A 15,385-nucleotide genomic window follows, 5' to 3' on the forward strand; every position below is an offset into this window, starting at 1 on the left:
CACTGCCAGATAATCCAGTTCAATGTGGATTTTAAGGGGACTTAAAGTTCTCATAAATTGAAAATACGAGCACCTTCTTGTGCTCAGAGATATATTAGCAACATATTTCACACACACACACCTTTGTCAAAGCATGTCACTGAACCCCATGCAAGTAACTGGTTCATCTGGTTTAGCTTTCATTCCATAAATCACTCCTTCTGCACGTATCTGAAATCAGAAATACAGCTTTCATTACATTAGGATAAGAAATTCATTGAATACCAAGTGTCGGGATAAATAAGATGTGTCTATTCAAGGATGAATCTTTAAGCAATTATGTAGCTGCTCTGAGTATCCGTATGGAGAGAAAAAGCGGAAAATAATAATAATAAGGTAAAAGGTAAAGGTTTTCCCCTGATGTTAAGTCCAGTCATGTCTGACTATGAGGGTTGCTGCTCATCTCCATTTCTAAGCCGAAGAGCTGGCGTTGTCCGTAGACACCTCCAAGGTCATGTGGCCGGCATGACTGCATGGAGCGCCGTTAACTTCCCGCCGGAGCGGTACCTATTGATCTACTCACATTGGCATGTTTTCAAACTGCTAGGTTGGCAGGAGCTGGAGCTAACAGCGGCCGCTCATGCCACTCCCGGGGTTTGAACCTGGGACCTTTCGGTCTCCAGCTCAGTGGTTTAACGCACTTCGCCACCGGGGCTCCATAATAAATAATAATAATAATAATAATAATAATAATAATAATAATAATAATAATAATAATGTATAATATATATTCTAGCTTACTATATATTATGTTGAAAATCTTTTGAGGATTGGACTTATCCAAGTCTTTTGTGATTATATAATCAATTAGAAGTTAATCATAAGGACAAGAGGTGAAGAGAGGGAGACAAGCATTATCATACTGATGTGGACCTTCACAGGAATACAGTGATAGGGTGACTGCATGATAAAAGGGAATGGAGTGTTGTGTTTTTAATACACATGTTTACAAAGAGAGTGGAGAGCACCTTTAATAATTGTGCAGAAGAAGACATTTCAGGAGGTATTGATGAGACTTTTGTTGCCTGAAATGTTTTTGTGTATGTTGGCTGAGAATCTGTCCAGCAAGGATCTGTATCCTGAATGGCTCTGGTCTTTGTCCAATGTCATTGTTGGTTGGCTCTTTGTGGTGGCGGGAAAGTCAATAAACTGTCACTGGAGCATTAGAAGTGTCCGTCCACTTAATGATCCACCTCCGAAAGGGGCATGATCAGAAAGGACATGGTATGGCATTGGGCAATGAGTCCACAATGAGCTTAATGGGTTGACTCCGGTGGAAACAATAGGGTTAGACCAAAGTACTTGATGGGTGCTTAAGGATGATGCCCATTTCAATAGGCGAGTCTGACTTGAGGCATGGGAGATAAGCCGTTCTCACCAATATCTCAGATAATGTCAAGGAAGTCAGGAAACGGACCCAGAAACTCTGACACAAATTCATTATGTGCTCTTCTCACATCTCCCAGTTCATTGTGAGCGGTTATAGAAATTAGAGGAAAGGGTCTGGGTATGTTCAGACAGCATTCCAGAGAATTTATACAAAAGGTTACTGTAAGACAAGGCCAGGTATGCTCACTATGAGTCCCAATGGAGCCGCATCTCGTAATTCACATTTTTAATACATTTCCTAATTTGGAGGTCTGATTTCTCAATATCAGCAGCAGCAGTAGTAGCAATTCCTTCCTATTGTACAGTTGGCCCTCACCCTTTGTGTGTTTTATTTTTGTGGAATTGATTTGCAGATTTGATTAATACATTATCAGTAGGAATCTCTAATCTTCCAGCAGAGGAACTCTAGGTCTTCTGACATGACCTTATTATCAACTTCTGACCACAGAGTCATGCTGGAGTACCTAGAGATTCCTAGAGAGTGCATTTTTCTAATTACTTGGGCTGAGCTTTAGCACAGCAGGTTAACCACCAGCTGCATCTTACCTATCAAAAGGTTGGCAATTCGAAGCCCAGGTCGCGGTGAGCACCCGACCTTCAGCCCAGCTCACTGCTCATCTAGAAGATCGAAGACAGCTGTGAGTAGAAAAATAGGTACTGCTTAAGAGGGGAGGTATTTTAATGGTGCCATAAAGGAAATGCCAGAAAAATGCGGCCGATCACAAAAAGGAGGACGTCTGTGAAGAGGGCTATTTGACATGGAGAATGGAGCAACAGCACCCACCCCCCTGGGGCCGGAATTGAGCACAACTTCCAGGATGCTGAAGATGGGAAATGCCTATATACCTCTATCTGATGTCTGTCCTGTCTATGTATAATAGTATTGAATATTTGCCGTATGTGTTCTGAGATCTGCCCTGTGTCCCCTTCGGGGTGAGAAGGGTGAAATATAAATGTTGTAAATAAATAAATATATAAAATGTGTAAGTACTCCAGTGTTAGATCATGCTGAAGGACCTAGAGATTCTCAGAGAGATGTTCTCTCAGGTTTAAAAATAGTGTTGTTGTTTTTGTAATTTTGACCTAGGTTCAACAAATGTGGAGAACCTACTGTACTAGAGTTGCCAGAATAAAAATTGGATAAGTCTAGGGACTCCTTCTGCACAGCTGAATAAAATTCCACATTATCTGCTTTGAACTGGAATATTTGACATTATGGACTCAGATATCCCAATTCAAAGCAGATATTCTGGGATTTTCAGCCTTGATATTCTGGGTTATATGGCTGTGTGGAAGGGCCCTCAGAGTGAATTTCAGCAAGTACAGTTTGTCCTGCAACTAGATAACAAGTAATCCTGAAATTGAGCAATTTAAAGCAACCGCAGATAGTGAGATCTAGACCACAGATAGCGAAACCTGAAGCGTGGATACTGAGTCATGGTAAGGGGAGACCGGCGGCACCAGCCACAGGCTGCCTGTGGATCCGTGCGCCTGGTGAGATGAAGAAGCTTACCCAATGTTATCCAATCAATAAATCTTGCCAAGTTAAGGAAGAAGCCTTCGAGGTAATTTTTTTTTCAAGTCAGCTGAAAAGGATGCCAGCTTGCAGTAAGCTGTGGAAAGGAAGCTGAGATGCCATACAGTACAAAACATACATATATAGAGAGAGAAATCCTTTGAATTTCCCCGCTCCCGCTCTAGCTGGACCCAGCTTTGCTGTGATTGGCTGAGTTCTGTTGAGGTCAGCTGGAGGGGCTCCTTGAAGAGGCGGGACTGCAGTATCCGCCAGCCAATAGGAGAGCGTTCCCCACTTTTAATACAGATTTCTGCTTTCCAATGGCTGATTGGAGGGGGGGGGTGCAGGCTGGTCCAGGAGACAAAGGAGGGCAAAGTACTTTGAATGAATCACCACTGTCCCACCAAGGGACAGAAAATAGGGAACCATCATGTCCCATGCATTTTATGCAGGCCTGTAGCCCCCCCCCCCCCAAAAAAATTTTTCTGGCTACGGCCCTGATTTTATGTAAGTTCTTTTGTTTGAATGAGTGACCCATCAAACAAAAGGTGGATCCGGCACCCATGGTACCCATAGGTGTCCATACACATAATTGCTCAAAATAATGAGATTAGCAATCCAGTCCTGGGGAAAGGAAATGTCAGTTTGGGGAAAATAGGACATGACTTCCCGGCAAACTGGGAGTCATGCCAGGTGATGAATAGCTTTTGTAATGTACAAGTGACTGTACAAAGGGTGGGGAGCCTTGAAAATGGATTCTGCCATCCTCTGCACAGTCGGGGTTATGGGGATAATAGAGATGGGTTGGCTCTGGAGATGAAGGGTACTTGAGTCCTTTGTGTGGAGTTGATGCGCAGAAAAACTTCTGGAGGGAATTTCCTGGATCGTGGGGTGCTGATGAAAGGTCACCAAGGTCTTGCTGGGTGGCTTGATTCTCCAAAGTTTTATATAAAACATAAAATGACACATTACATACGCACAGGGGGCCCATGGATGCCAAGGAAAACTCTGCAGATGGGTAGCTGGATATCCGTGGGGGAGATTTGGGGTGAAAAAGGTCACATTTGGTGTGAAGGCGTTTTCACCACCTTTGCCTTTTACTTGCAACAGGGGAAATTATAATGCTGCCTCACCTTGCAGAGTTGTTGTAAAGATGATGCGGTAATTGATGTGAAGTAGGAGTGTAACATTCGCGTATCGGATTACTAGAACTGCAGACTCCCACCACCCGTGAAACACTCTACTGAGATGTTGGGTTTATTAATTTATTGTTTTAACCCGGGAGCAGGGGTCTGTGCTCAACAATAACCCCTGAAATTCCTGCTTCTATGCAGTAGTTACATGCAAAGTTTGTAGTCTGACAACCTTGTTTGGTATCATTTTCTCAGTTTAAATCCCTCTCCTGTAATTAAGTACAAAAAGGAAAGGAAAGAATCACAGTGCCATTAGCTGGGTTTCTCTCAGTCTGCGGCTTAACCTGAGCAGGAAGAAAACAGTCTGAGCTCTAAATTAAAGAGTGCTTGATTCCAACCTTGCCTCTTATGTGAAATCACCAGGTAGCTTTATCCAGACTCTTTTTCACTGCCTTGGACTTCTACTTGCAATAGGGGAAATTATAATGCTGCCTCACCTTGCAGAGTTGTTGTAAGGATGATGCGGTAATGTATGTGAAGCAGGAGTGTAATTGTGGGGCAATGTGGTTGTGGTATGAGGGATGGCATTATCTTTCCAATGAGTATTCTGCCTCCCAATTGAAATATTTCTTCATCACCCCAATTCCCAGCACTGCATAGAGTGAGATACTGAAAATTGTTCCCATTTTATACTTTGTTCATATGTCCTTAGTAACTTTGGGTGTAACTACACTGTATAATTAATGCAATCTGACACTACTTTAACTGCCATTGCTCAATGCTATGGTATAATGGGAATTGTAGTTTTACTAGGCCTTAAGCCAGAGCTTTCAAAACCATGTCATGACATTAGCCGGGGAGAAAGACAAGACAGAAATAAAGTAAAAAAAATGCATGTTAGTGTTTCGGCTGCAATGTGTAGGTGTGTGTCATGCAAAAGTAATGAGAAACCTGAGTGTGTGAAATAACAATATTATTATTATATTTATTTAGATCCTACTTTATCTCCCCCAAAAAGGGGGGGGGGGTCAAAGCAGCTTAATATAAAAGCAGTAGCATAACCATTTAAAATATATGAACATTAAATAAGCAAGAAAGCATACATTAAAAATAAATGAAAGTTTTTCATGAGATATACTGTGCCCCCATGTATTTTTTATTATAAATTATAAATATCTTTCCTGTTTGCTAGTAAAACTTAATTACTGTGTTGAGAAATGATGCATGTCTAAAAAGGTGTGCCACCAACATGGCACGTTTGGAGAGCTCTCTTAAGACTTTTGTGCCAAGAGTGCTAGTGCCTCACCAAACTACAATTTGCACAATTCCTTAGCAGATAAAGCAGTGTCAAACTGCATTAACTGGATGAATAGACACATCTCTAAATGATCAACTGAAGTTTTAAATTATTACAATGCTAGAAATTTGGAAAGGAAGGAATATTTCATTGGGGATGGAATTCATAATTGGGAGAATGTTCTAATTCAGCGGTTCTCAACCTGTGGGCCTCCAGATGTTTTGACCTTCAATTCCCAGAAATCTTAACAGCTGGTAAACTGGCTGGGATTTCTGGGAGTTATAGGCTGTTGCACCCCAAGGCAGCGCAAGCACTCGAAAACCAGACCGGAGACAATATAACACACAAGCAGTTTATTGAAGCAGAATATATATATCTATGCGCATTTAAGGTGGAAAGTCAGAGTAAGAAATAGTCCTTAATATATAGTCCATTGCAGTCCAGAAAGAGTTCAGCAATGTCCAAATTGTAATCCAGAAGTGAAGCTTGATGGCATCCTTTAAGAAATCAAAGTCTGTCCATTAAACAATAGCAGGAACAAATCGTAAATCCACTTGAAAAGTCCCTTAGCAGGATCAAGGAAGCAAGGTAAACAAAGCAGAGTCAAACTCGATTCAGGAACATGGAAGATGTGGTAGCAAAGCAAGGTCTAGTCGGGAGTCGTGGCTCAGTGCGGCTTGCCTGGAACTGGGAATTCAGCACGGATTCAGGAGACAAGGCAAGGAGCTGGAAACTCGAACCTCTTCCAAGGAAAGGCAAAGTTGACACCGCAACAAGAATACAGTGAGGGGCACTTTTAAGGAATCCCAAACCTGTAAAATTAAGGAGTGCAGGACCCACAAAAACTTCCCATGGGAAAGTTAGCCATCCAACTTGTGAGCTAATCTTCGACTCCGTCTCACTCCCTCTTTCCTGCTTCTATCTTTTGTAACAAATTCCTTCCAATTAAAAGTCTCATCTTCACCCAGGTCAACACCATCTGGTGTGGGTAACGATGAGGATACTTTGGAATGTTTGCCATTTTAGAGGTTCTTCTGAAACAACCATATCAGGCAGCTGCAAGGCCATGGGGCCTCGGTCTGGGGCAGAATTGTCTGCAAAATCCGCAGCCTCATCTGTTTCCAACTCCATCTCTTGATGGAATACAGGCCATGATGGCTGATCTACAACATAGGCCAAAACACCTGGAGACCCACAGGTTGAGAACCACTGTTCTAATTCATTCTAATACCATCCTATAGGTACATCCCTGAATCCTTCTCATAAGCTTTATAGCCTTGGCACATTGATGAGGAGATCAAAGATTTGGGGGTCTTGCTAGAAATGGAGACCCGCACAAGACCCCAGAAGGAGGGTTGCACAACACCTGGCGAGCTTGCGAGAAGCAAATAAAGATTTTCCTAATTCCCCAATAAAAGGCTCACCAAGTTTGAAGCAAAGGCCACCGAGTTTAATCTGGTCCATCTGGAGCAGGATAATGGTTGCAATAGGTTGTAAAAGGAAATGGCATGCCATTACACAGAAAAAGACACATTTTATACTTTGCATTTTGAATTTCCCACTCCTGCCCACCCAGCCGGCTTTGCTATGATTGGCCAGGGGAGTCCCTGATGTCAGAGGCCAGGAGGAGCAGTCTGGGGGCTCGTGCACCTCAGCCAATGGGAATGCGAGCCCTGCCTGTGACGTCTCTCCCTGGCTGGCCAATGGGAGAGATGGAGGCAGGGCAACAGGAGAAACAAAAGCCATCATATGTTGATAAAAGGCTTAATGAGTGATCCTATGTTGGGTACATTGTCAAATGGTCTAGCGAGTGCCCCAGGGCCCTGCTAACCAAACCTGTCTATTGATATACTGATTAGAATAACAAGTCCCTTGGGTGGAAGTCTGATACCTGGATGTCAGTCCTATTGTCAAAAGAGCAGCAGCATCAGAAATCTTGATGGGATTAAATGATTCAGAGTCCAAGGAAGGGAGATGGCTTTGTCTTGACAACTGCAGCTTACCCTTGCCTCCTCGCAGAGGAGATAAGCTATTTAGGTGAATGATTGGAAGCAAGTGGTCTGGCTTCGCCCTTTGAAGTTTGAGAAAGACTCCATTGTTCTATTTCCAAATGATGATCATAATGCTCTCTACGTGGGGCTGCCCTTGAAGACGGCCCGGAAACTCCAACTAGTCCAAAGTTCGGCAGCCTTGCTTCTAACTGGAGCGGTCAACCCTCCTACTTAAGGAGCTCCATTGGCTGCCGTTCACCTTCTGGACCCAATTCAAGGTGCAGGTGATCACCTACAAAGCCCTGAACGGTTTGGGACCCTCCTACCTTAGTGATCGCCTTTCTCCCTATGAACCTGCACGATCTCTTCGTTTGTTGGGGGAGGCCCTCCTCTCGCTCCCACCTCCGTCACAAGCGTGGTTGGTGGGGACGAGAGAGAGGGCCTTCTCTGTGGTGGCCTCCCGGCTCTGGAACTCTCTGCCCAGGGAGATCAGGCAAGCCCCCACACTGGTAGCATTCAGAAAGAGCTTGAAAACCTGGCTCTTTACTCAGGCCTTTGGATAAAGATTGCTCATCCCCATAACAATTTGTATCTGTGACCATTCTTGTACCGGTTTGCACTTTTTACCTTTGTCAACTTGATATAGACACAGGGTCTATTCCCATCCCAATTTGCACTTCTAAGAATTTGCAGCACTTTATCAGTCACCTCGTGTTTACAATATTTATATGGTGCACCTTACCCAGTCTACTTTTACAACCTCTCCATTTTAATCCATGTTTTTATTAGTTCGTGTCATTTGTTTTTATTGGCTAATGTTTAAATTTTTATAATTGTGCATGTCTTTTGTCTATTGTTGTGTTTTATATTGCTATTGTTTTTATTTGGGCTTGGACCCATGTAAGCCGCCCTGAGTCCCCTTTGGGGAGATAGAGGTGGGGTATAAAAATAAAGTTGTTGTTATTATTATTATTATCATCAAATTTTGTATAATATGGCCTGAGGCAGGCTGGTGAGGATCAGGATGGTGTGTTGGCCAAAAGTTCACATCAGGATCACAGTGCTTCTTTTTATAAGGGGCAAGATACCATAAAGAATAATAATAATAAAATAAAATAGATAGGAAACACATGTGGGATACACAATGGGGGAGAAACACAAGATCCAGCATCCCCATGTGTTGGGAGACAGATGCAGGTAGACTCATGGGGCTTTCAGAGGGCTTTGATCTCCCCTGTGTTTTCCATAAGGGATAAAAAGAGGAATCCCAGAGGTTTCTCCAGCAGCCCATCAGGCAAAAAGGCTTTTGGGGTTCCCCTAGAACTGGGAGATGGCGCAAGGGATACAAGGGGTTCATGCAGGGAAAAGGGAAAAGCGGTCCCTGATATTTTAAGAGTTCATAAGAAGGTGTAAAAGGACATTTTAGATCATGTTTCCCATGCTCATTCATAAAAAGGCAATTTATTCCAGAAAAGGAACTAATTCATTTGTCAGGAGGCGAAACGGGGCCATTGTGGCAAAAAGCAAGATAGCAGTTTAGTGTTCCTGAGTGAAATGGAATTGGTCCGGAGTGAATCCGTTAAGGTGTGGATCCAGGGGCGCAGTGGTTTTCCATATCCACGGTTGGAAAAACTGCATTTCCTTGTTCCCAAGGCGGTTCTGGACTGCCTTGGCCAAGCCGGTGGGGATCCGCAGCTTGGAAAAGGGTTTATTGTTAGTTTTTGAGTTGTGAAAGGAGTCTGCAAAAGAAGCTCTTTTGCAGGCTGGGAAGTGAAAGCAAACAGTGGATACAATTTATTAATCTTGGTTAATGTGTAGCAAAGGACAATGGAGCCTTAATTGAGAGTGGCTGCCTGTGGTTTTCAACTACTATAGCTGATTTGAATAGAGAATACAATGTTTCTATGTGACTGAAGCCTATCTGGAGTGGAAATTCAGGGTTCCTACGAGCCTATGAAACTCCTGACAGAAATCAGCTGTGTGTCAAAGCAATGTGAGTGCGGGGGGGTTGTGTGCTCGACATCAACATTACACTCTGTCTCAGAAGAAGGCAATGGCAAACTCTCTCTGAACAATTTTGCCAAGAAAACTCCAGGATAGGCTTACCTTATGGCTTCCGTAAGCTAGAAATGGCTTGAAGGCACATGGCATTATAATAATTCCTTATTAAGATGTCATCAGATGTACCCCCCCCCCCATTTCTATATACTTTAAAAACAGTTTAAAGGAGTCCCACAGAACCCATCATCATGCAATACAAAACTACTTCCATCTGTTCCCCATTGAATTCTGTGTTTAAAGTCAGGTAGCAATGGCAAAAATTCCACAATATCGGCTTTGAACTGGGTTATCTGAGTCCACAGTGCCATATATCCCAGTTCAAAGCAGATAATGTGGGATTTTATTCAGCTATGTGAAAGGGGCTTCAAATAACCCAGTTCAAAATAGATATTGTGGATTATCTGCCTTGATATTCTGATATGGCTGTGTGGAAAGGCCCAATGCACAACTGATTCATGTAAAGATCAAAAACAGCCATTCAGAAATCTTTGACTGTTGCCAAATTTTTCAGAACCCCAACATTTATCCTATTTGGAAGTCAGGGCCCACAGTTTAAGAAGTAGTGCCTTAGTTAAGACAACAGTTGTTGTTCCTGATTTGTGGAATATATTGTCAAGGTGTGGATGGCTGAATCCATGATGACGAATCTGTGGTTACAAAGGGCTGAACATATGTGGGAACCAAAGGCACTGTATCCGTCATGCTTCCATCTGGAAGATACATCCTTTGGGATCTAAATATCCTCAAGACACCAGATGTGGTTTCATTTTGGAAGCTCAGCAGGCTCAGCTCTGGTTAGTACTTGGCTGGAAAACCGGCAACGAACATCAGATGCTGTAGGCCATATTTCAGAGGAAGGAACTGGACAAACCACCTCTGAGGCCCCCTCCACACTGAAATATATATAATCCAGATTACAAAGATGGTAATATATACTAGGGTTGTCCAAATATTCGTTATGTTTCTCGTTTCGAAATTATTTCGGATTGTTCTCGTTTTTTGAAACGAGTATTGAAACATTTTCCCTGGGCGCAACTGGCAATGTAATTCGAACCATCGTTGGCCCATTCTCTAATTGTTTCTTAAAATTTTCGTTAATTTTTTTCCTTCCAAAATTTTTTTTAAATATTTTTTTTAAAAAAAATTTAAAATTTTTTTTGTTTCTGCAACCTAACATGAATGGGAGCCTAGCGCAGCCTAACATGGCTACCGCTCCCTGGCCAATCAGAGACTTCCACGATGGCTGAAAAAGGTGGGGGCTAGCGTCCTCCGCGTCCACGTGGAGGATCTCCATAAAAATCCCCTCCCCAACTGAGCCAAGCCATTCTGGGTTGGGATACCGAGGAGAGAGGGTGTTTCGCACACGCTGGGAAGCTGCTTGCTTGCTTGGGGGAGAGAGGGCTAAGTGACTGGGGGTAGAGTGTTTCTGTTGTTGCTGGTTCGATATTGTGTTTTTGGGGGGGGCAATTGGCTGGGGGCTGGGGGCTTGGGGCAGAGTCCTTGCTGTGGCTGGCTTTAGGAAACTTTTTTTTTCCAAAGGACATCTGCGTCCCTGCTAGTGCTGAGCTTGGGGTGCTTTCCATCTACTCCTGAGGGAGACCTTTTGCCTTTCTGTTTTCTTTTTTGGAATTTAGCAATCACCACATCAGCCCTTCTTTGCAATCCTGAAAGGGGGGGGGACTTGAAAATAATAGTTTCCAAAGGACTTCTGCGTTCCTGCAAGTGCATTGCTTCCCTCCCGCTCTGTTTGTAATCCCAAGCCCCCGGGCTGAGTGTTATTGCAGCAATCACAAAGACGCACATTGTTTTCAAACCTAAAGGGAACATTGGAAGAAATAGTTTCCAAAGGACGTGGGACACCCGCCAAGGCATTGCTTCCCTCACGCTCCATTTCTATTCCCAAGCCTTGGGCTGAGTTTTATTTCTGCAATCACAAAGTCAGACATTGATTTGATTCAATAGAGGGTCCACAGCAATTTATAGTTTCCAAAGGACGTTGCCAATCCTGCCAAGGCATTGTTTGGCGTGTGCTGCATTTCTAATCCAAAGTCCTCAGCCAGAGTTTCATTTTTGCAATCACAAGGTCAGCCAGTGGCACCATTGATCAAAAGGTTCAAAGGCAAATTATAGTTTCCAAAGGACAGTGGCACTCCTGCCAAGGCATTGCTTGGCGTGTGATGCATTTCTAATCCAAAGTCTACACAAGTAGAAGAGGGACTTTTACAGTGATAAGAACCCAATTGAACAGGAAATAAGACTTTCAAACCAGGAACAGGTTTCTTCAAATATTGAAAAATAGTGTATTATAAAAAGTTATGAAAATTCGCCAAAAATCATAGGAGACAGGAAACATTCTGCAATTTGTTGAGCAAAGAGTGTGGAATGTGTTCTCCCACTGTACCAAATTTGATGAGAATAGCTCGTGAAATGAGGGCGGGAGATCCCCAGAAAAGTCCCCCCCCCCCGTATGGAAATTTGTAATCCCTAAGAGAAAATACTCTGGTTTTAAATCAAATTTACTTTGAAGTATTTTTTCCATCTCTTTATGAATTTCTTGCCAATACTTTTTTATTCTCTTACATCCCCACCACATATGCATAAAATCTCCATTGTGTTTTCCACATTTCCAACATTTCCCATCTCCCTTTCCCTTACTGAATTTCGCAAGTCTTTCCGGTGTGATATACCATCTATAAAAGATCTTGTACCAGTTTTCCCTCAGTTCTATTGAGTACGTAAATTTTAAGTTCCTCTTCCATATCTTCTCCCATTCTGCTAGATTAATTGAATGGCCTACCTCTTTCGCCCACTTAACCATGACCTCTTTCACCTGAACTTCTTCCGTGTCCCACATCAATAACTGCTGGTATAATAATTTTATTATTTTCGTTTCTGCTTTTAGTATTCTATCCCAGCATGTATCTTTAGTTTCAAACCCTTCCTTTTTATCCACTTTATAGCTCTCCTTAATTTGCCAATAGTTTACCCATGTCAGGGAAGGTTCTAATTTTTTTATTTCTTCATATGATTTAAGATTTGTTTCTTGATTTCTCAGATTCAGCAGTTGTTTATATGTCAACCACCTTTCTCTAGGTAGCTCCCTCATGTGTTCTGCTTCGAGTGGTGACAGCCACAATGGTGTCTTCGTGCAGAATCTTATTTTATATTTCTGCCAGATACCCATGAGCGCTGCCCTCAAGTAATGTTTATTAAAAGCTTTGTCTTTACTGGTTTTCCCTCTCCAGAGATAACTGTGCCACCCTTTATTTAAGTCTTGTCCTTCCAGTGCCAGTGTCTTTCTCTTTTTTAAGGTGGCCCAGTCCTTGACCCAGCTCAGGGCCGCTGCATCGTAATACAGGTGGAGGTCGGGCAAACCCATACCACCTCTTCTTATATCATCCTTTAAATATTTGAACCTTATTCTGGGCTTCTTTCCTCCCCAGATAAATTTCCTTATTTCTTTATTCCAGCCAATTAATATTGAATTTTTCCTTACAATCGTTAAGTTTTGAAAAAGAAAAATTAAATCCGGTAGAATCTTCATCTTGACTGCGGCAATTTTCCCTAGCAGAGATAGTTGAAGTGATCTCCAGCTGCTCATTCTTTCTTTTACCTCTCTCCACTTCCTTTCGTAGTTGTTCGAATAAAGTTGGGCATTGCTAGCCGTTATTTCTATCCCTAAATATTTAACTTTTTTAACAGTTTCTATTCCCGTTTCTTTTTGTAATATCTCTTTACTTATGCATGACATATTTTTGGACAATATCTTGGTTTTTTTCCTGTTGATTTTTAAACCTGCCACCTCGCCAAATTTCTCAATTGTCGCCCACCATTTATTGAATTGCTTTAGGGGATCCTCGATTAAACAAACTACGTCATCCGCGAATGCTCGTATTTTATAGCTATAATTTTTGGTACAAAGACCTATCAAATCCTTATTTTTTCTAATAGCATTCAATAAAACTTCTAATGTCATAATGAATAGGGAAGGGGAGAGGGGGCACCCTTGTCTAGTTCCCTTATTTATGCTTATAGTGTTAGACAGCTGTCCATTTATTATAATTTTAGCCGTTTGTTTGGAATAGATCGCCTTTATTGCATTTGAGAAATAAAACCCAGCATCCATTTCTGGACCTTAACACTGAAAAGCTCTTTACATATATGGTAACAGCGGCTAGGATATGTCTAGCGAAACTATGGAAAACGAAAGAAACTCCCTCAGTGGAGAAATGGATTGTAAGACTAATCGACATTAAAAATATGGACTTACTAACGCAAAAAGTGTCACAAAACGCGTCAACAAGACAATGGACAGACTGGGACAAACTGAGACAATACTTGAAAAAGGACAAAATTGAACTTTTATAACTATGTTTATTGAAACCGCAGGCTAAATGTGATATATGGATGTTGTGCTGGAGAGAAAGGGGAGAAGAGAAGATGCAAAAGATGATGCGACGCAGACGATCTTGGAAGTGAATAAATCCCCCCCCCATTCCCTTTTCCTTTTTTTTTCTTTTTTCGTTTGTTTTTTTTCTCTCTCTTTTTTCTTCTCCCTATGTTTTTATATTACACTTGATCACTGTACTGTTTCGTTAAAACTATAAATAATATATATATATATATATATAAAAAGTCCCCCCCCCCCAGTTTCCTGTTTTTTGGCGATTGCGCATGCGCGTCCGCCATTTTAGAAACATTACGAATTTTCGGAAATATCCGAAAATTTTGGGTGAAACATCAAGAAATAATTTCTATATCGAAGAGCCAGCACCCCCTACTTTAGAAACGAGAATTGAAACATTTTTTCCATCGATCGGACAAGCCTAATATATACAGTGTTCCCTCACTACTTCGTGGTTCACTTTTCGCAGATTTGCTGTTTCACGGTTTTTCAATAAACTCTAAAAGGCTATTATAAATCATAAAAAATTACAATTTACAGCCTAAGGAAGGGAGGAAGAAAAAGCCAAAGGGAGAGAAAAGGAGCCCAAGTGGCAAGGGGAGGAGAAGGACGTGATTTATCAACACACGACTGGTTGATAAAGACTTAAAATAGTGTATAACTATTAAAATAATGTATAAATATTAAAATAAATATAGTGTCCCTACTTTGCGGATTTTCACTTATTGCGGGTGGTCCTGGAACCTAACCCCCGCGATAAGTAAGGGAACACTTTAATAACTTTATTCTTATATCCTGCCTAGAGCCCCTGGTGGCACAATGGGTTAAACCCTTGTGCCGGCAGAATTGCCGACTTGAAGGTTGGGATGCTGACCTGAAGGTTGCCAGTTCGAATCCAACCCGAGGAGAGCGCGGATGAGCTCCCTTTGTTAGCTCCAACTCCATGCGGGGACATGAGAGAAGCCTTCCACAAGGATGGTAAAAACATCAAAACATTTGGGCGTCCCCTGGGCAGCGTCCTTGCAGATGGCCAATCTTCTTACACTTGCAGTTTCTCAAGTTGCTTCTGACACAGAAAAAAAATATCCCGCCACCATCTCCCCGAAGGGACTTGGGGTGGCTTACAGCCAGCTCAAAGTGCCTAAAAACAACTACAAAAATGAAGCTTGAAGACTTCTTGGGGATCCATCTCACTCAACTTTTTTTTTTGAATTATTACCATCTGGCAGATGAAACAGGGTGACAAAAGCAAGGATGAACAAACTGAGAGGCAGCTTTTATCCTAGAGCTGTAACTACACTGAACTCCATGGCTTCGCATGTGATGTGGCATTGGGCGCTGTGTGGTGGGAGTGTAGAGGGATGGGTGTGTTGTTTGTGATGTGTGCTGTGTAAAGCATAAATCTCTCTTTGAACTGGATTATCTGAGTCTACACTGCCATATAATCCAGTTCAAAGCAGATCATCTGGATTTTATATGGTAGAGTAGAAGGGGCCTTGGGTCCCTTTCACACAGCCGATTAAAATCCCATGATTTTGAACTGGAATATAAAGC

Source organism: Anolis carolinensis, chromosome 2 (assembly GCF_035594765.1).
Source record: "Anolis carolinensis isolate JA03-04 chromosome 2, rAnoCar3.1.pri, whole genome shotgun sequence".
NCBI lineage: Eukaryota > Metazoa > Chordata > Lepidosauria > Squamata > Dactyloidae > Anolis > Anolis carolinensis.